The 22,225-nt window shown below is 40.9% G+C and overlaps 1 pseudogene; it reads right to left on the bottom strand.

Annotated features, from left to right (window-relative positions):
* Positions 1-2,062: 2,062 nt before the first annotated feature.
* Positions 2,063-5,047, bottom strand: LOC143860321 (protein FAR1-RELATED SEQUENCE 5 pseudogene; annotated as a pseudogene).
* Positions 5,048-22,225: the final 17,178 nt, after the last annotated feature.

The raw sequence follows: 22,225 nt of genomic DNA, 5'->3' as shown, positions 1-22,225 counted from the left end.
CCGAACCCCAAATAAGCATGTTTGAATAAATCTCCTTAAAGCAATTGAATGTGTCCCAAAATCAGTTATAGGGTAGTTCCAAATCCTATGTAGGTCTCAGCAAGGTTTCAAGTGAATCGAGCGAAGCATGGTAATTAAAAGGACAAGCCGAGTTTGTGCCCTTAGTATAGCTTCGTATTACGGAAAAGAAGGGTGCCATTACCATCTATTCACCTATCCGGCAAGAGAGTAGTCACCATGCAATGGGGGGCTGTCCTGGAAAAGGAGGGGTCGAATACATTTTTAGTTTTGCCTAGATTCATCTTACCCGAGGCCCCCCCCCATAGAACAAAGGATTAGTCGCAAATACGCTGCATGGGGTGGTCCAGTAAGCAATTGGGGGGGGGGGGTCGAATTTGCATTTCTTTTTTCACTTTATAAAGCCCCAAACGAATTAGGGTTAGAGGGGGGATCTCATTTTCTAAAAAAGAAAGAAGAAGAGAGGGGAGCTGGTTTCTGCAGCCGCGAAAGCAGAGAGGGAGGTTCGGCCTCGGCTTGTCTTCCCCACCCCATCTTCATCTCCTCTCCTCACAGCCACCATCCTTATCACCATTTGCAACCCCCAAATCCACCACCAAAACCCATTTTCCATCAAAACCCTCATCCACCGAGCTCCGGCGAACCCACCGGAATCACCACCATCAAGCTCCACCATCGGCCTCCACCCGGGCAGCCAACTCCAATCACCTTCCCCGGCCACTCCCCCTCGCCACCAGCACCATCTTCTCCGGCAAAACCCCTCAAAATCCGGCAAACCCGAAACCCACACCTAAATCATAACCACCTCTGCAACCTCCACTCAAGCCGCCACCTCCTCCGGCCGGCCAACCACCATCTCTCAACCATAGCCGCCGGCCAGCCACCAAACCTTCACCACCGTCGGCCGCCACCCCCATTCTCTCCTCCATCACCGTCGGCCACCACCCTCATTATCTCCTTCACCTCCATCGGTCGTACCTCCACCAAGCCTCTTCCACCGAAACCCACTGAAACCCTCTTCTCAACCACCATTCACCACCACCAACCGCACCACCCAAACCCAAAACCCATTTCGAAAAACCCAAAAAAAACCCACACCAGCCTCCTCCCCCTCTGCAACCCATTTCCATCTATCACCAAAAAAAGAAAAAAAAGAAAGAGAGAGAGAGAGAGAGAGAGAGAGAGGAGAAGGGGTCGGCCATTGTTGGAGCTCCAATTCCGGCCAACCTCAGCCACTCCATGCTGGAATTTGGTGAACCCCCATCATTCCCATCCCCTGTACAAGCCACCTTGGCCTCTCCCCATCAAACCCATTCCTTGTTCTCCCTTACCATCAGATCCTGACCTCCATTGACACCATCTCAAACCCTTTTCTCCATGAATCCTTAACCCTACCTAGATCCGACTAATTTTACCCCAACTATCACCTCTAATCTCCAATCTTCATATCCCCCATCTCCATTACAGATTTTTGCAGATTAGAGTTTGATGGTGCTGCAAAGAAGAAGAAGAGGGTGTCCACGGTTTTAAAGGAGAGAAGAAGAGGGCTCGAGGCTCATTTCCGCAACTCCGACCACATTTTCCCTTTCAGGAATACTCTCTCCATGGAATAGGCGATATAAAAAAAAAGGGGTATGAAAGGTAATTTGAAAGAGTGAAAGGAAGAAGGAACAAGAGCGCGCAGACACACGTCTTCAATTTCAGGTAATTCGCCCATTCCTTCTATTCATTGTCCATACCCGTCATTTCTATATGATCTCAATTCCATTTGGTTTTGGTTTGGGAAAGCAAGTGACAGACATGGGTTTTACTTGCGCCTATGATCTGTTCGATAAAATGCCCCAAAGTGCGAAATGCCTGAGTCGCATTGAATTTTCATTGGATGTGCTTTTTTTTCTCTCTCTTTGGTTTAAGGCTCTTTTGTTTGAGGTCACAACAAATTGGTTCATGGTGGTCCGCATATGAACAAAGTCTAATTTGATGTCTAACTAATTAAGAATCAGTCTATCAAATGATATCTATTGAACATTTCAGGTTTGTCCATCTAGTAAGTCTCATTATCACTACCTGTCATATGATTTTCATCGTTAATTATCATTGTGTTATCGAATGGCTTTAAGCTCGTCAAATGATTTACGTTAATAATCTTGAGTTCAGCCCCTTACCCTTCCTATCACTTTCTCTATCTTAGGATCTTCTCAGGGTTTGAGGGGTTTTCTTTCATTTTCGGGGCTATTCTTTGCACGTTCCTCGGAATCCTTTTCGAGTTTCGGGAGTCCATCGATTTTGGGAACACTTCTCTTGGGTTTGGCGACGATGGAACGTTTTCTTGAGCCAGTCTCTTCCCTTCCTGCCTTAGAGTTTCGCAGGTCAAGGGATTCTCTCCTCTTAGAGTGTTTAGCCAGTTAGGACTCTTCCTAAGTGACTGATCGTTTAGTGGATCTTCTTGTAGAGGTTTTTGTCTGTCTCTTTTGTTTAGAAGTCTACCCTTAGGGTTTCATCTTTCGTTTATTTAGGGTTTTCCCTCGCAGGTTAGAACTCGTCTTTTTTGGATGCTGGCTAAGCCTCGTCAGCTTTTGGTCATCTCTTTGAGTTTATTTTTCTCGTATCGGAACTTTAGTTCCCTCATTCATCTTCTTTCCCCTTAGCTTTAGGGATCCCGTTTCCCTCTATATTACTCTACCGTGATATGGTGGGTAAGGAGGCTCTTCTATCGGATCCCCTTTAGCTGAAGGGTGTTAGCCTATTTTAATCGTCAAAAATGTAAAAAAAACACTTCAAAAACATCTGAAAACATAAAAAATCTTTAAAAAAATTCTAAAGTGTTTCTTCTAGAAGCGTAGTTTGAGAGTTCGTTTCGAACTACGTTGGCTTGATCCTCTTCCACGAGGTACGTAGTGCAGCTTGGGATCTTCATCCCAAGTCCAGCCAAACCTTTGTAAATAAATCATTTAATCCTTTTAAAAATACCAAAAAACTTCCAAAACATTGTTTTTCGAAAAAATTCTTCCTCCAGAGTTAGGACTTTGTCTTAGATAGAGGGTTTTGGAGTTATGGTCTTGTCTTTGATTTGTTGTCTGTTTGTTGTGTGCTTGTTTGTGTTTGTTTTAGAGTTAAGGGTTTGTCCTAGAGTTATAGGAGCGCCTCCGTCCGGTCAGTTGGCGATTCACATCGCCGACTGATGACTAGGTCTAAGATGCGTTAGTGATCCCATTGTTTTCCTTAGGACACTCAGCCTAGTTACACATAGGTTGTAGGAACCACCTGCATTAGCTTAGGGTTAATCTGCATTTAGTTAGGGCATATAGGGTGTCCTAAAATCTACAATTCACTGGAATTTAAATAATCGTACAAGAAGCTTTAAGAACTAGTCCGGTCTTTTAGATCGAGTCTAGGATAGAGGTCTAGGTGTCTTAGACATCATAGCTTAGAATAGGTGCGAAGAACTTCGTTGCCTTGATTCTCGTGGAGGCGGGGATACGTAGGCTTCTTTGGATGAACATCAGACCATCCGAGGACTCGGGCTAAATCGTTTAGAGTCTTAGGATTTGTTGTGTTATATTGTATATTTTGTTGTGTTTTCTTACTTTCTTGTGCAGACCTATACCTTTAGCTGTAGCATGCATGCGTTCGTCCACCAGAACTTAGACACCTGTTAGGCATGTCGCTCATAACCTAGTTGTCATTAGGTGACATTTATTTCGGTTCTTTGTGTGTGCTTATTTTCCTCTCCGAGACATGCATGATTAGATAGACGTTTTCTCGGAGATGTGTGTTCCCATTTCATATGATTTTCGTCCAAAACTCTTCAAGGTTAATAATAAATGGCATAAGAGACCAAGTGTTCGCACTCGGGCGAATTGGGGGCGCTCTTCGGACCTTCTCCATTCGTCATCAGGCACGGACCTTCTGTATCTCTGGTTATCCATTGCAAACAGAGCATTTGTTTTGGTTCCATGGCGTGTCCATGGATGGCGACTCTGAGTTATTTTTAGGTACATCTTGGTTTCGAGCCCTGGCTCCTGATCAGGATGTATCTCATTCGTTTTGTATCGCCACTCATGTTATGCTGTGAGGGTGGCACCTGTTTCGAGAGTTCCTTGGCAGAGCTCTCCTTCACGTTGTGGAGATCCAGAGGGTGGTAGGGACCTGTTCCCTCCCCGTCCTCGGATCGGGTTCCACAGTCAGCAAGCGCTTTCTCATATTGATCAACAAAATCACGCAGAGAAGTCTTTTGGTTAACAAAACCCTCGAAGAAAGCATTCATGCTTTCACTGCGCTGACTAGAAGTCATGCCTGCAGTGAAAGTACCTTTCCAATAGGCTGGGACCCAGTGAATCCTTAGCTCCCACATCTTACTTAGCCAATCATTCTCATTAATTTTATACTTCAAACATAATCTTCTCCATTCCATCTCACATTCATCTATATCACCCGTGTTATACCAATGGTAGTAATCCTTTGGAAAGTCACCATCTGCCTCTCTCATTGCAGGAACATGCTCAACTAAGTGCTTTGTTATGTGCCAAGAATAAAATCGATGACGTGTATTAGGGAAGACATTCTTAATTGCATTTCGCATCGCCAAATCCATATCCGTAATAATAGTTCCTGGAGCTTTTCCATGCATACATTGCAGCCATTGCCTAAACAACCAAGTGAAGGTCTCCTCAGTCTCATCAACGAGGAGCGCACATCCAAACAATGTAGATTGCCTGTGATGGTTGACCCCTGTAAATGGTGCAAAGGGCATCAAATACATATTGGTCCTATAAGTCACATCGAAGACAATCACATCGCTGAAGGTCATATAAGACTCTCTGGCCCTCGAATCAGCCCAGAACATAGATCTCAATGTACACTCTGAGTCCAACTCAATAGAAAAAAAGAAGTCATGCTCTTCAGCTCGTTTCCGTTTGAGACGGTCGGCCACTATCCCAGCATCTAACCCCATATTATTTTTCTTCTTCAATCTCAAATGAGACTGCACTTGCTGTGGTGAGAGAACACCATCTTGTAGACACCCCATTTTGACCGAACCCAGGTTCGCAATTAGTTGTGCGCAACCTCATCAAACCAGTGAATTAGGCCCCCAAACTGAACCCCGGGGTAGCTTAAGGTCTCCCATAAGTCCCTGAAAAATTTCGTCGAGATCTGAGCGTGTTCGCCTAGCCAACAAACCAAGATAGTAAGCGTGGTGTGAACCTAGAAGGGGGCTGAATTAGTCAAGAAGGGGAGTGCATTATCTAACTGATGCCTGTTTAGAGTAAAAATAAAATAAAATAATGTATTAATGTTTTAGTAAGCAGAAAAGGGGTATGGGTTATCCAAGGTGGGTGCTTATTGTACAAAAGTCAGGGCAAAGAAGTTAGTGATCTTTATTATGCAAAAAGGGGGGTGTTGTATTGAAGAGGGGGGCTGTCTCTAGAAATAAAGAGGGTCAAATTTATCATCTCTATAAAAGAGATGATCGAGCAGCTTATAAAGGGGATGGGTTCATTCACAGAAAAAAAATCCCGAGAGAGAGAGAGAGGGATTGGCATCATTTTCTCGCCTTCTCCGGCTACCTCCGGCTAGCTCCGGTCATCTTCCTCGCTCCTCCATTTCCCCACCATCACTCCATCATCCTCCTCTTCTTCCATCTTCATCAACACCTTTTCTGCAAGCCCTCTTCTTCTCCTTCTCCGATCGGATCCACCGGCAACCTCCTTCTCCGATCCAAGCTCCGCCGTATCTTTGCTGGATTTTAGATCTGAGATCTGAAATCCCAGATCTGAGATTTGAAATCTCAGATCTGAGATCTCAGATCTGAGAAAAGAAGGAGAAGAGGCAATTTCTTGAAAAAGCAGAGGGAGAGAAGAAAGGGAAAATCCTTCCCGCCGTCCAATACCCCACCTCCTCCGGCAAGTTCCTTCTCCGATCGGATCCATCCCCAGCCTCCGTTCCTCACCGGCCATCTCTGCAAATCCGACAATTTCTTCTTCTCCGGCGGATTTCTTTTTCTTCGATCCCTCCGGGAATCCTTCCGGTTATTCCTCCACTGCTCCGGTCGTATCTCACTGTCACATTCTTCTCCTTCTCCTCCGGCCGATTGATCATCCTCCGGCCGATCGATCATCCTCCGGCAACCGCTCCAATCTTTTTCTCCGGCAAGCTCCGGTCATGTATTCCATAGCTACTTCACCTTATGCTTATTTCTCCATGCTTTATCCAGATCCACTATTTTCTTAAACCTCGAACCCTAGATCCGATCATCCCCTTCCCCCTCTTCAGCAAACCCTCTGTCATTTCTTAAGGTCTGAGGAGAGCATGATTTGAAGGAAGGTCAGAGAAGAAAAGGTTTACAAGGAGAAGTAAGAAGAAGAAGAAGAAGGAGTTCATCTCAGAACGAGATGCCGATCATTTCTTTGCGAATTCGGTCATCGCTTCGTACCTCCCCAAATCGGATCAGCTTTCTGCTGTCTTGGATCCGCCCCCTATTCACGTAATTCTGGCTGCGAGGCATCGAAGGGTGTTCATTCCGGCATAATCTCCGATCAGGTTCTATTTTATTTTTATTTTTATTTTTTCTAAGCTATTGTTTTTAGTGTAAGGAAAGGACATGGGAATTTTGCCCAATCGTGATTGGATTTTTCTCTCCCTTGGCATGCTCTTAAGATTTTGTGATGGTCTGTTGTAAGGGATAAATTGGCTTTATACCTTTGTCGAGACAAGGGTGTCCATATCAGTTTTCATTTGCCTTTGTGGGTGTCAATGCAAGTAATTGAGCTAAGTTAAGGCAGAAGCTTGGATATTCTAGTTAGGTGGCATGGTTGTTGATACTGATAATATTATCCATCGGATTTTCTTAAGTCTTATGGCTTATGTGAATGATATATAGTTTTGATGTAAATATCCTTCAAGTATCTTTTCATCAGAATGTCATAGCATGGGTCAAAGTCATAAGCTTGCCTTGTATTTTCAATAACTTTGTGTAGACACCCCATTTTGACCGAACCCCAAATAAGCATGTTTGAATAAATCTCCTTAAAGCAATTGAATCTGTGTCCCAAAATCAGTTATAGGGTAGTTCCAAATCCTATGTAGGTCTCAGCAAGGTTTCAAGTGAATCGAGCGAAGCATGGTAATTAAAAGGACAAGCCGAGTTTGTGCCCTTAGTATAGCTTCGTATTACAGAAAAGAAGGGTGCCATTACCATGTAATCACTTATCCGGCAAAAGAGTAGTCACCATGCAATAGGGGGCTGTCCTGGAAAAGGAGGGGTCGAATACATTTTTAGTTTTGCCTAGATTCATCTTACCCGAGGCCCCCCCCCCATAGAACAAAGGATTAGTCGCAAATACGCTGCATGGGGTGGTCCAGTAAGCAATTGGGGGGGTTGAATTTACGTTTTTTTTTTCACTTTATAAAGCCCCAGCGAACTAGGGTTTAGAGGAGAGCCTCATTTTTCGTTCAAGAGAGGGGAGGAAGGAGAGTTGCAGCCGCCGACCGTCATCCCCATCTCCGGCCATCATCTCCGGTCAGCCATCTCCCTCTTTTCCTTCTTCTTCTTCTTCTTCTTCGTTTTATCCGCACCGCCACCACACCGAGCTTCGGCCAGGGCCCCTACCTCGGCCAACTCCATTGAATCCGGCGAGGCCGCCGGAGCTCCAGCCGTTTTCCCCACCTTGATCCAACAACCCATTCCTTTAAAACTCATTTTCTTCTCCCCAACGAGGGTTCTCATTTTTACCCATTTGCAGAGAGGGAGAAAAGGGAGCCGCACCACCATCTCTCCATTCCAAATCTGCAACTCCTTCTTCTTCTTCTTCCCCAAATCCTCCACCGACCCTAGCACTACCTCCATACCCATTTTCCATTTCTCTGCAACCCACCTCCTACCTCCCTTCACGACCACCATCTCCGGCCGCCACCATTAAACCCGACCCAAACCCTTGAAACCCTCTTCTCCGGCCGCCTCTGTCACCTCCGATCGGCCTCCATCCACCAGCCATCTCCTTTACCCCCACCATCAAACCCTCTCTTCTTCCACCACCCAAACCCTCTGCAACCTACCTCCGACCCAAGCCCATTTTGATTTCCACTCACTTTAAACCCAAACCCACTTCGAACCCCTACCCAAAACCCAATCTCTGAGAAAAACCCATGGATTCCGGTCATCTCTAATCCAAAACCCATGGATTCCGGTCATCTCTAATCCAAAACCCAGATCCACCATCCATCTCCACCACTAGCCACCACCCTCTGCAGCCTACCTCCGACCACCGTCTCTGGCCGTGCCACAACCTCGGCTTCCTCCTCTCTACTCCCATTTCAACCCCATTTCTCCATTAAAATCTCCACTAAACCCATTCTATTTCCACCATTGTTCTACCCCCAAAATCCCCTTCATCAGCCACTCCTTCCTTTATTTTAAAATCCACCCCAAGCCCACTTCGTTTTCCCCCACCATCAACCCTCTTTATCCTTCATTAGACTATAGGTTTAGGTCATTTTTGGGTCGGACCTATTTGTAATCAAGCTAGATCCGAAAGTTGTTAAAGCAGAGCTCGATCCTCTTCTCCTCGGATCTCATCGGCCGCGATATCTTTCCTTTCTCGATAATTTTGGTGGCAACTCAGGTGACATCCCTAACCCTTGAATTGCAGAAATTTGCATGGCTAATTACCCTATTTTCCGATATTATGGTACGAATCTGTGGATTCAATGTTAATTTGATTCTTTTGATATTACCTTAGTTTTGGTTTTGATCCTGGATTGAACTCCAATGCTAACTGGTTTGATCGGTTTCGCCCCATGTCATGAGTATAATAAGTATATGAATCATTTGGGGTATATATATATATTTCTCTGCATCTGAAGCATCTATGGTCGTCATGAGATGGATGTTTCTATACATTTGTTGATTTGTTTCTTTGATAAGTAAACTGCTTGTCCTCATCTTTTGATTGGAAAATGATATGTGGTGAATAGTCGGTGAGACTCAAAATCCGAGGTCTTTCAAGTTTGTTATTTTGCTCATCTCTATAAATCTGACCGCATTTCCCTTGTCAATTGCATATGGCGAGCATCTGGCTGATATGTTTAAATTTCATAATAATTCTTTGATTCTATTAAGATTAGATCCTTGAATAGATGGTCGTATGTTTCGATAATTTTGATGTGCTAGGCATGGTTTACATAGATGCTTTTGATCTTATGGTTAATATGTGCCGATGTTGATGATTTCTGGTTCAAACGAGAGCAGATCCTAATATTGACATTCATCAGTTTTGAAAAGTCCATGGTATATGTGGATTCAGGCTAATGGGCCATTTGCAAGGAGATTGTGGTTATTTCCTTTTATGTATAACTTGGAGATTTTCTTTCATGCCCTGTGTAATTCAAATCTCTTTGTTCACCCTCTTTTGTTCAAATGGTTAAGGCGTGAATATTTTGTTTGAGCATAGTCCATTTCATCTCGAGTTCTTTTCCATCTTGGCACTTTAAACTCATGATTACCTGTCAAGAATTTGGACTTCCCATTAATTCCTAGCTGCAAATACAAGTAACCCGAACTTAATTTTCTTCTTCTAATCTCTTGAATGTTCCTATTGAAATGGTTGCTGATGATTACAATTTTCTTTTGCTTCTTGGAGCATCCCCTTTAAACTTCTGTTAGGTATAGAGGAGTGTCATGGTTTTCTGAATTTAATTCTTATACGGTTCAAAGCTTTGGTGTGATAAGTAGAGGAATGGATAAGGTTGAGCTCATATCTTCAGGCTCAATTCTGTTTTGACCTCGGAGATCATGTTGTGCATTTGAGTTGTATAAGAGTAATGCCTGCTTCTTCTTGATCTCATTTTTTTATATAACATTGGGCTTTGGTGTTTGGATTCGAATGACATAAGAGTTGGTACTCGATTCCTAGCTAAGGTTGTCATCCGGATTTTGTCCTCTTTAGTGTAGATATTTGAATGATGTGGGCTTAAGGTTTTCTTCCGAGATTTTCAATCCTGTGTGTATATATTTGATCGATACAGTGGTAGAGCTTCGTTTTTTAATCTGATTTCGTCGGGTTTTTAGTCTTGTTCTGTTAGTTCAATAAGAATAGGGGGCGATGAAGGCGATAGCCCAAGCCCATCTTTAGGGGACTCGCTCAATCCAAGTAGCGCTCCCCTCTTTTGTTTAGTAAGCCTACCCAACCTTTTGGATTTCTTTTAACCATTTTTTAAAAAAAAAAAAAAAAGAACCCTTCTCTGGGCAATGATAAGGTTACTTGGAGCCCGTCTTTATGTTTTGTGGCTCACCGCTTCACACTTGGATCTGCACAAGTTGATGTCCCATGTATGCACCGAAATTTTTAATAAATTGGAATTATCATAATCCTTTGATATTTTTTTTTTTATATTCTTCTCTTGTACTAATCTTTGAGTTAGGTTTTGAAGATGATAATAAATGGACTGCTCAGGTGGGACTCTCTTGAAGTTCATAAACTTGTCTTTTATTTAAATAAATTGTTTTAGGAAAGAAGGAGATCAGATGACTACTCTATTCGATATTATCGACATGAGTACTGTCTGATCTCAAGGCGGGCTTAGAAATATTATCCTGTGTATTTGTGATATCAGATGATTACTTTAGCATCATCTGATTTCACCCCCATATTGGGGCAGTGGTACTTGTGGTTGGGCATAGAAGTGTTTAATGTTGTTTCTTGCTTTATTAGGCTATCCAGCGGCTGGTCTGGACTAATTAATGTTGTTTACCATTTTATGGTTGATATTCTTACAGATTGTGCACTCTTTAGTTGTAAATCATACTTTGCGGATATTTGTTTTGTTTTTATAATAATTGATTGAAAATTTGAGATTATCTGGTAGCCTTTTCTTCTCTCTTTGATAGACTAACACAGTCTTATAGATTTCTGTTAATTTTCTTTAGATACTAGAATCCCCTCTCATTGCGAGGGCGATGAAGGCGCTAGCCCAAGCCCATCCTTAGGGGACTTGCTCAGTCCGAGTAGCATACCCCTCCTTTGTATATAGGAGACTTGCCCAGTCTCACTCTCTTGCTAAACCTCCTCTTTGTGCATCGTTTGGTTTTGGGAGAACACCCTTCTCGGCTTGGCAGCATACCCCTACCCTTATGGGTATTGGGTTGCACATTTGTTGCACCCTACGGCTAGGTAGCTGTCCGGCCCGGCTGGGTGTTTCACCTTTGCCAAATATGCACAAGGTCTCTTATTCCTTTTAGACCCGCCCAGTCTCATTCTCTTGCTTAACCTCCTCTTTGTGTGTCGTTTGGTTTTGGGAGAACACCCTACTCGGCTTGGCAGCATACTCCTACCCTTATGGGTATTGGGTTGCACATTTGTTGCACCCTACGGCTAGGTAGCTGTCCGGCCCGGCTGGGTGTTTCACCTTTGCCAAATATGCACAAGGTCTCTTATTCCTTTTAGACCCGCCCAGTCTCATTCTCTTGCTTAACCTCCTCTTTGTGTGTCGTTTGGTTTTGGGAGAACACCCTACTCGGCTTGGCAGCATACCCCTACCCTTATGGGTATTGGGTTGCACATTTGTTGCACCCTACGGCTAGGTAGCTGTCCGGCCCGGTTGGGTGTTTTACCTTTGCCAAATATGCACAGGGTCTCTTATTCCTTTTTACGTCATTTGTGTCTCGGAGACAAGCCTTGTCTCCTGTAGAGAGTTTCTCCTTTAGGAGGCTTACCTAGCCTCATGTTAGAATAACCCTTCCTCCTGGCGAGTCTTTGACTCATTTTTCCCCCTTTCTTGGTAGTGTTTTTAGTGAGTCTCTGACTCATTTGTGCTCCTTTTTTTTTTTAGTGTGTTAGTTAGTAGTTCGCCTTTAGATTTGTTGTCATTCATCCTTGTTTGAGACTAACTCAGTCATATAGAGCCTTCCCTGCTTGGGATCTTAGATTGTTTTCTCTGTTCTTGGTACACTTCTTTACGTGTTGTGGTTTGTCTCTTTGAGACGCTAGTTGCTTATCCGGGGTTTCCCCTTTTGCTTTAGGGCTTTGCCCTAGTTTGTGGTATTACTTGCGTGTTCCCTTTAAGATTGAAAACATTTAAAGGTCCTGAGCATTGGAAAAGCTTTATAATCCAAAAACATTAGAAATTTAAAACTCAAAAACATTTGAAAACTTTAAAAATATCAAAAACATTTAAAAATATAAAAAACCTTAAAAAAAATATAAAGTGTTGAGTGTTTCTTTTAGAAGCGTAGTTTGAGAGTTCGTTTCGAACTACGTTGGCTTGATCCTCTTCCACGAGGTACGTAGTGCAGCTTGGGATCTTCATCCCAAGTCCAGCCAAACTTTGTAAATAAAAAATGCTTCAACCCTTTTTCTTCAAAACCTTGTTTTCAACAAGATCTTCCTCTAGAGTTAGGATTTTGTCCTAGATAGAGAGTTTTAGAGTTAGGAGTTTGTCTTTTGTTGTGTGCTTGTTGTGTGTTTGTGTTAGAGTTAGGAGTTTGTCTTTTGTTGTCTGTTTGTTGTGTGCTTGTTTTAGAGTTAGGGGTTTGTCCTAGAGTTATAAGAGCGCCTCCGTCCGGTCAGTTGGCGATTCACATCGCCGACTGATGACTAGGTCTAAGATGCGTTAGTGATCCCATTGTTTTCCTTAGGACGCACAGCCTAGTTACACATAGGTTGTAGGAACCACCTGCATTAGCTTAGGGCTAACTTGCATTTAGTTAGGGCATATAGGGTGTCCTAAAATCTACAATTCACTGGAATTTAAATAATTGCTCAAGAAGCTTTAATAACTAGTCCGGTCTTTTAGATCGAGTCTAAGATAGAGGTCTAGGTGTCTTAGGCATCCTAGCTTAGAATAGGCGCGAAGAACTACGTTGCCTTGATTCTCGTGGAGGCGGGGATACGTAGGCTTCATTGGATGAATATCAGACCATCCGAGGACTCGGGCTAAATCGTTTAGAGTCTTAGGATTTGTTGTGTTGTTATATTGTATATTTTGTTGTGTTTTCTTACTTTCTTGTGCAGACCTTATACCTGTAGTTGTAGCATGTATGTGCTTGTTCACCAGAACTTAGACGCCAGTTAGGTATGTCACTCATAACCTAGCAATCATTAGGCGACACATCTTTTATTTTATTTTGTGTGCTTATCATTTGTACTCTCAGGAAATGCATGCTTAGGTAGACGACTCCTGAGGATTGTTCCCATTTCACATGATTTTCACCTAAAACTCTTCAAGGTTAATAATAAATGGCATAAGAGACCAAGTGTTCGCACTCGGGCGAATTGGGGGCGCTCTTCGGACCTTCTCCATTCGTCATCAGGCACGGACCTTTCGTATCTCTGGTTATCCATTGCAAACAGAGCATTTGTTTTGGTTCCATGGCGTGTCCATGGATGGCGACTCTGAGTTATTTTCAGATATATCTTGGTTTCGAGCCCTGGCTCCGGATCAGGATGTATCTCTTTCTTTTTATATCGCCACTCATGCTATGCTGTGAGGGTGGCATCCGTTTCGAGAGTTCCTTGGCAGAGCTCTCTTCCGTTGTGGAGATCTTAGAGGATTGCAGGTGGGATCTCGCGTCCCTCGGCACTCGTCCTCGGATCGGGGTCCACACTTTGTGAAAATTCTAAGCAATTTAAGGACAAAGTGAGTAGATGTAATTATAAAGGTCTGAGAATAGCCATAGTCGATTAATCATATGAGCATTGTGCTGAAATGAAATGACCATGGTTGAATTGTATGTTCCTGTATCAGCCCCTGTTGGCATTAAAACCTGCATATATGTTGGCCCCTTTTATGCACTAAAATCTGTCTATTTTCAACACCACTCTTTTGCACAGATTTGTCCACATTTCACCCTCACTGTTTAGCACAGAATCTAGTTCATTTTCACTAGTTCATTTCTACTGGTTCAGTTTCACTGGTTGATATACACTTCACTGATTCATTTTCACTGATCTATTTGATTGTTCACTGGTTCGATCTTTCACTAGTTTAGGATGCTATTGTGATAAATAAATGAATCAGGTAGAACATTAAAGAAGTGTATTGTGACACAACACAAGTGTTTGTTTGACACAACATTAGTTCCTGTTTCATGCCCCTTGTTATGCACTAAATTTTTTTTTTTTTTTACAAATGGGGAATATCATTGAATATATTGAAAATCTAATATTCTTCTTATGTTAAGTTTTGAGTTAGGTTCTGAAGATGAATGGACTGTTCAGGTGAGACTATCTTGAAAGCTTATCATACTTTCTTTTATTTCATTAGGCTACCCAGCGGCTAGTCTGGGCTAATTAATTTTATAAATTGTTTAATTGAAGAAGGAAATCAGATGATTTGCACTATTCGATGTCCTTGACACGAATATCGTCTGATTTCAAGGCGGTTTGTAGAAACATTATACGTGTAGGAAATCAGATGATTATTTTGGCATCATCTGATTTCATTGGAGTCCCCGTATTGGGGTTTGTGGTTGGTTTGAAGTGTTTGATATTGTTTTTACTTCATTAGGCTACCCAGCGGCTGGTCTGGGCTAATTAATTTTTATTTTAAATAAATTGTTTGATTGAAGAAGGAAATCAGACGATTTGCACTATTCGATGTCCTTGACACGAATATCGTCTGATTTCAAGGCGGTTTGTAGAAATATTATATGTGTAGGAAATCAGATGATTACTTTGGCATCATCTGATTTCATTGGAGTCCCCGTATTGGGGTTTGTGGTTGGTTTTGAAGTGTTTGATATTGTTTTTACTTCATTAGGCTACCTAGCGGCTGATCTGGGCTAATTAATGTTGTTTATCATGCTATTTGAATTTGAATTTGAGTTTGAGATTGCCTAGTAATTCTTTTCTACTCTCTTGGTGGACTAGCGCAGTCTTCTAGACTTCTTTAGATAATAGAATCTGTACTAAGAGACATACTCTGTCTCGTTAGGCAATCCTCCTTTGGAGGCAAGCCTCATTTGTAGAATCCTCTCTGAGGTTGCACCTGTGGACCCCGATCCGAAGAGGTAGTGAGGTGAGGGAAACTAGTCCCTACACCATCCTCTGGATCATCCATGTGAATGGAGAGCTCTACCAAGGAACTCTCGAAATGGATGCCACCCTCATAGCATAGCACGAGTGGCGATATAAAAAGAAAGAGATATGTCTCGATCAGGAACTGAGGTTCGAAACCGAGACATACCTGAAATAAACTCAGAGTCGCCATCCATGGATATGCCATGGAACCCTAAAATCAAATCCTCTGTGCAATGGATAACCAGAAATATATATGGGTTCGTGCCTGGTTACGAATGGGGAAGGTCTGAGAGCACCCCCGCTTCGTCCGAGTGCAAGCACTTGGTCTCTTATGCCATTTATTATTAACTCTAAAGAAGTTTGGGTAAAAATCATCTGAAATGGGGAACAATCCTCAAGAATCGTCTACCTAAGCATGCATTTCCTGAGGATAAAAATAATAAACACACAAAAAATAAATGAAAGATGTGCCACCTAAGCATAGCTAGGTTATGAGTGACAAACCTAATGGGTGTCTAAGTTCTGATGTGCAAACACATACAAGCTACAGCAAAAGGTATAGGATCAGTACGAGAAAGTAAGAAAACACATCAAAACATATAATAACAACATAATAAATCCTAAGACTCTAAATTATTAGCCCGAGTCCTCGGATGGTCTGGTATTCATCCAAAGAAGCCTACGTATCCCCGCCTCCACGAGAATCAAGGCAACGTAGTTCTTCGCGCCTATTCTAAGCTAGGATGCCTAAAACACCTATACCTCTATCTTAGACTCGATCTAAAAGACTGGACTAGTTATTAAAGCTTCTTGAACGATTATTTAAATTCCAGTGAATTGTAGATTTTAGGACACCCTATATGCCTTAACTAAATGCTAGTTAGCCCTAAGCTAATGCAGGTGGTTCCTACAACCTATGCGTAACTAGGCTGTGCATCCTAAGGAAAACAATGGGATCATTAATGCATCCTAGACCTAGTCATCAGTCGGCGATATGATTCGCCAACTGACCGGACGGAGGCGCTCCTAGCTAGGACAAACTCCTAACTCTAATACAAACACACAACAAGCAACAACAAATCAAAGACAAACCCTAACTCTAAAACCCCTCATCTAAGACAAAATCCTAACTCTAGAGGAAGATCTTGTTGAAAACAAGGTTTTGAAGAAAAATGGGGTAAAACATTTATTTACAAAGTTTGGCTGGACTTGGGATATGGATCCTAAGCTGCACTACGTACCTCGTGGAAGAGGATCAAGCCAACGTAGTTCGAAAAATCGAACTCGCCTAATACGCTTCTAAAAGAAACACTCAACACTTTAGATTTTTAAAGGGTTTTTATGTTTTTCCAATGTTTTTGATATTTTTAAAGTTTTCAAATGTTTTTGAGTTTTAAATTTCTAATGTTTTTTGGATTTTTAAAGCTTTTTCAATGCTCTAAACCTTTAAATGTTTTCAATCTTAAAGGGGGCACGCAAGTAATACCATAAACTAAGGCAAAGCCTTAAAGCAAAAAGGGGAAACCCCAAACAAGCAACAAAGGTCTCAAAGAGACGAACCACAACAAGAAACCGGCGTCTCAAAGAGACAAACCACAACAAGAAAGATAGTGCCCCAAGAACAGAGAAAACAATCTAAGATCCTAAGCAGGGAAGGCTCTATATGACTGAGTTAGTCTCTAATGGAAAAACTCCTAACTAATAACACTAGGGAGGAAGTACAAATGAGTCAGAGACTCTCTAATAACACTACCGAGTCAAAGACTCACTCTAAAAGAGGAGACCACTCTATCATGAGGCTAGGTAAGCCTCCTAAAGGGGAAACTCTCTACATGAGACAAGGCTTGTCTCCGAGACACAAATGACGTAAAAAGGAAAAAAAAGAGACCATGTGCATATTTGGCAAAGGTAAAACACCCAGCCGGGCCGGACAGCTACCTAGCCATAGGTTGCAACAAATGTGCAACCCAATACCCATAAGGATAGGGGTATGTTGCCAAGCCGAGTAAGGTGTTCTCCCAAAACCAGACGATGCATAGAGAGGAGGACTAACGAGAGAATGAGACCGGACGGGTCTCCCAAACACACACAAAGATGGGCTCCAAGTAATCTTATCATTGCCCTTGCAAAGGGGGAAGCAAGGCTAAGACAACTAATTGAGAGGATTCTACAAATAAGACCAAGCAGGCCTTCTAAAGGCTAATTACTTAAAATGCCAAGAAAGATGACTCCCTAATAACATCAATAAAGATCAAATGAGTCAAAGATTCCCCTGATAACATCATCACACAAACGAATGATTCAAAGGCTCCACAAATGAGGCAAGGCATGCCTCCTAGGGGAATTATTATAAAAACAAATCAAGTATTAGCAAAGTATGATTTACAACTAAGGAGTGCACAATCTGTAAGAATAGCAATCATAAAATGATTAACAACATTAATTAGTCCAGACCAGCCGCTGGATAGCCAAATAAAGTAAAAAACAATATCAAACACTTCAATGCCAACCACAAACCCCAATAAGGGGACTCCAATGAAATCAGATGATGCCAAAGTAATCATCTGATATCATATACACATGATAATATTTCAATATCCCGCCTTGAAATCAAACAGTACTCATATCGATAACATCGAATAGAGTAGTCATCTGATTTCCTTCTTCAATTAAACAATTTATTAAAAAAATAAAAAATAAAAGAGAAACGAATATAATAAACTTCTAGATCATAAAGCAACGAATTAAACCTTGATTTAAAGTTAAATTCTCAAGATAATTTTTCTATTGAAGCAATTTCTCATGGATTCCATAATTTATGCCAACAGATTTACATATATTCATATGAGATTAACGAGAGATACGAAGACATCTCTATGTATAATTACAACATGCTCAATCTAAATATCCAATTTAAACAACATCAAGCACACCTAAACAAACATAAACACACTTACCATGCTGCTGCCCTGTTACATGAGAGAATAGCCATATACTAGAGTGATAAATTAGGGAATAACTTGACTGACTTAGGGGGGGTTATAACAGGGGTTGAATTAAGTAAGAATTGGGATGGATTTCATGCTTAAAAATGGAATAGATTTATGTTTAAAACCTGGACAGATTCACGCGTGAAACATGGACAAATTTATGATAGATTCATGAGTAAAAACTAGGACAGATTTATGCACAGAAAATTGTACAGAAAATGAACAGAATATATGGGCTAAAATTGGGCAAAAAACTGGGCAGCGATAGGGTTAAATCCGTGCAGAAATTGTGTGGATACGGTGGGCTGAAATGTGTAGAAATTGTGCTAAAACATGGGACAGATTTGGGGCTAAAAGCTGGGCTCAAACAGGGACAGATTTATATGCGTGAACCTGTGCTGTATAGAGACAGAATTGTGTGTGTGTGTGCACTATGTTAAGCAAAGACAAAATCTATGCTGAAACAAGAGCTGATTATGGACAGATTCATGTTTAAAACAGGGATAGATTCACGTTTAAAAACCGGACAGATTCGTGCTCAGATTCTGTGCAAAACTGGGCATGAAATATGGACAAATTCCGTGCAAAAACTAAGCATGAAATGTGGACAGATTCGTGTGTGAAACGTGGACAGATTTGTGACAGATTCATGAGTAAAAAAAACTGGGACAGATTTATGGGCATCTAAACACAATGGTAATTCCTTTCAAGGACATCCAAAGAACAAACTAAGCATTTCTCAACAAGATGCCGCAATTGTAACATGCTTGAAGCCAATATCATCTCCATATACCAAACAAATAATCAAGAACTATGCATGGCCAAGCAAAGCATTAATTATGACATTTACCTGAGCAAAGTAGATTTACATATATATATATATATATATATATATATATATATATATATATATTTAACATGGCTGAATTAACTATCAAAGTCGTGTGATAAGAAAAAATACTTTTCAACACAATTTATCATATCAATCAAATTATGTCCATTCACATGACTATTAAAGCTAATTGAAACCCATATCCTGAACTAATAAGCAATTTCTGGATTCAATAGCAGTTTTATCTAATAAATTGAAACATAAAAGAATTAACCAATCATATACAGATATTAAAATGGAGTACAAATCATATAGATGGCAAAGAGCAAAAGCATCCACTAGCTTTTATTCTTCAAGCTTAATAATCACTCAACATATACTTTCCATTTTTTTTTATGAACCAGCAGTCTGTACAATTTATTCTTCTTCCTGTTATGGCACTTATCAAGACGGATAATAACTATTCTATTCTCAAATGGTCTTCAAGATAACAACAGACTTGGTAGGAGTGAAGAATTTACATGTGTAATTCAAATCATTCTCACGATAGGTAAGAAGTTGTGACTAGATATTTTGAAGAGTAATGAACATCTTTATTTCTAATAGAATATATTTCTGTATAAATCATTCGACTGTAAGGAAATGACAAATGATTAAAATTTAGAACTTTGAAATTCATTTGTATACAAAAGAGTTTTGACTTTAATTCCTTGCATTCAATTTCAAGACAAAATATATACCGGACACACTCTAAAAAATATGAGAATATCAAAGGACAAAGTAACATTTTACACCGGTAAAGTGAAATACTTCATTTCTTCAAACATACAGACCTCTAAAAAAAAAAAAAAAAGAATGATATAAAATCATTTCAAAACAATAATGAGGAATGTAGCCTAGGCATTCAAGGCATGCAATCATCACCTGTCCTTTTCAAACTGATATTATGAATTTTAAAACAGAAACAACGTTTCATGTCACTCGAAGAATAGATCTCGAATAAAACCATGCCAACGAAAAACCAAATGTTTAAAGAAATGCAACATTTATGCACACAATTCCAAGAAATTAATGCCAACAAGACAATTAGCAAGAATTTCAAAGCCGATTATGTCTGAATGAATCATGAAAAATAAAACCGCACATATGAAAGTGACCCAAGCATATGAAACAAAAGAAGTCATCTATGTGTTCATCCAGGTCAGAAACTTACAAGAAGAAGAGAAAGAAAGAAAAAAAAAAATGTGAAGATTTTGGAGGATCTAAACTTCTTATGAAATTCTATAAGAACGACTTCAAGATATTTTGATTAATTTATAACCATGACATATCTTCACACATTTTTTTTTTTAAAAAAAATGCCAAACACAGAGGTTGAAACCATTGAATAAAACTCATTGATTCATTCATTCGTAATCATAAGAAACACAGGTATGAAACTAAGGCTAAAAATAAAACAAGGATCAGCCACAAAATAATTACACTGAGACATCAAGGTTGAAAACATTTTAACAATATAACTCTAATTAAAATTAATACAACTTTCTTCTTATAGTCATTTAATCAAACAGATTATAAGCCTCCGTAAGCACAAATCAATCGAGTGAAGTAAATACCATCCAATCAAATAAAAGGCTAAGATTAGAGAAAGTAATCATATGATTCATACAAATCTTACAGAGATAATTTAAGATGAAATTTGATGAGAGAAATCGCATTTACCTGATTCAAATACCTCGATCTACCTTTTCTTTTCTTTAGGGATCCCGAAGTTGCTCAATATGTAGATCTGCTTGCAAATGATGTCCTCTTGCTCAAAATCAAATGAAACGCCCAAAACCTTATCCACTAACAATGAGATCTGAATCGGTAACAATTAGATCTACAACATATATGAATAGACCGAGATTTTGACACCTCAGATCTAAGGTTTTAAGGAACAGATCTAAGCTTTTGTGAAAAATAGGTTTCTAAAATGATAACACAGAGAAATCAACAGACTCAAAGAAGAATAAGAGGAAGAACAATAGAAATCTTATGATCAGAACTTGACCGGAGCTGAGCCGGAGATTGATCGGAGAAGAGGAAGTATTGATCGGAAAAAAATGAGCTTGGATTCTTGTGAGACTCGAAAAAAAAAACGTAAATGAGACGATGAAACAAGGAGCTTGAAGTGAGGATCTAGCCGGAGCTTTGGTATTTTGCCGGAAGGATGATCAGAGAAGAAAGAAATCAGGTTAGGGTTTGCAGAAATTTTTTTTTTTCGAATTTGCGAATTTGGGGATTTTTCTCTCTCAAATCTCTCTCTCGATTTTTCTACGAGAAAATGAACAGTGCCCATATTTTCGTTTTGATTTTTTATATATATAAAACAAATGTGTTGATAAACGCACTCCTACTTGATGGGCGCACAATTACTGATGAGGCGCGCCCGCCAATTTTGTCCTATTCGGCTTGGGCGCGCCCATCACAGGATAACTCACCCCTCTTCTCACTTGGACATCCCCTTCAGCAGATAATTCACCCTCCTTTTGATCTACATTGCGCACCTTCTCTCGGCTCGTTCACTGAGCAAACGCGCTCGGATCTCGACGAAACTTTACGGGGATCCCGGTGGGACCCTAACCTATCTTAGGGGGAAATTTGGGACCCTAATGGATTGATTTGGTTGGGTTTTGCTCAAACAAAAGAGATTTAGGGCACGATCAAAATGGGGTGTCTACAGCACCTCAATTTGTTCCTCTGTTAATTAGAGACCAATTTGGTCAATTAGTTGTCTTAGCCTTGCTTCCCCCTTGCAAGGGCAATGATAAGGTTACTTGGAGCCCATCTTTGTGTGTGTTTGGGAGACCCGCCCGGTCTCATTCTCTCGTTAGTCCTCTTTGTGCGCCGTTTGGTTTTGGGAGAACACCCTACTCGGCTTGGCTTCATACCCCTACCCTTATGGGTATTGGGTTGCACATTTGTTGCACCCTAGGGCTAGGTAGCTGTCCGGCCCGGCTGGGTATTTTACCTTTGCCAAATGTGCACAAGGTCTCTTTTCCCTCTTGCTTGTAAGCTTCTCCTTATTCGATAGTCCATTCGCATAGGAGTCAGCCTTGATTAGAGAGTCTTTGACTCATTCGCCTTTTAGGTGATGTTATAGGAGAGTCTTTGACTCATTCGCCTTTTAGGTGATGTTTTAGGAGAGTCTTTGACTCATTTGCCTTTTCGGTGGTGTTGTAGGAGAGTCTTTGACTCATTTGTTTGTGTGATGTTGTTATCAGTGGAGTCTTTGACTTGTGTTGTTGTCAGTGGAGTCTTTGACTCATGTTTCCATCTCTTTTGAAGAGTCTTTGACTCTTGTATCTCTCGTTTGCTCTTTTTGAAGA

This window comes from Tasmannia lanceolata, unplaced genomic scaffold (assembly GCF_043159265.1).
Source record: "Tasmannia lanceolata isolate RefF3 unplaced genomic scaffold, GAP_Taslan_0.1 ptg000037l, whole genome shotgun sequence".
NCBI lineage: Eukaryota > Viridiplantae > Streptophyta > Magnoliopsida > Canellales > Winteraceae > Tasmannia > Tasmannia lanceolata.
The sequence above is the reverse complement of the archived record's forward strand: the minus strand, read 5'-3'. Positions and strand labels throughout refer to the sequence as shown.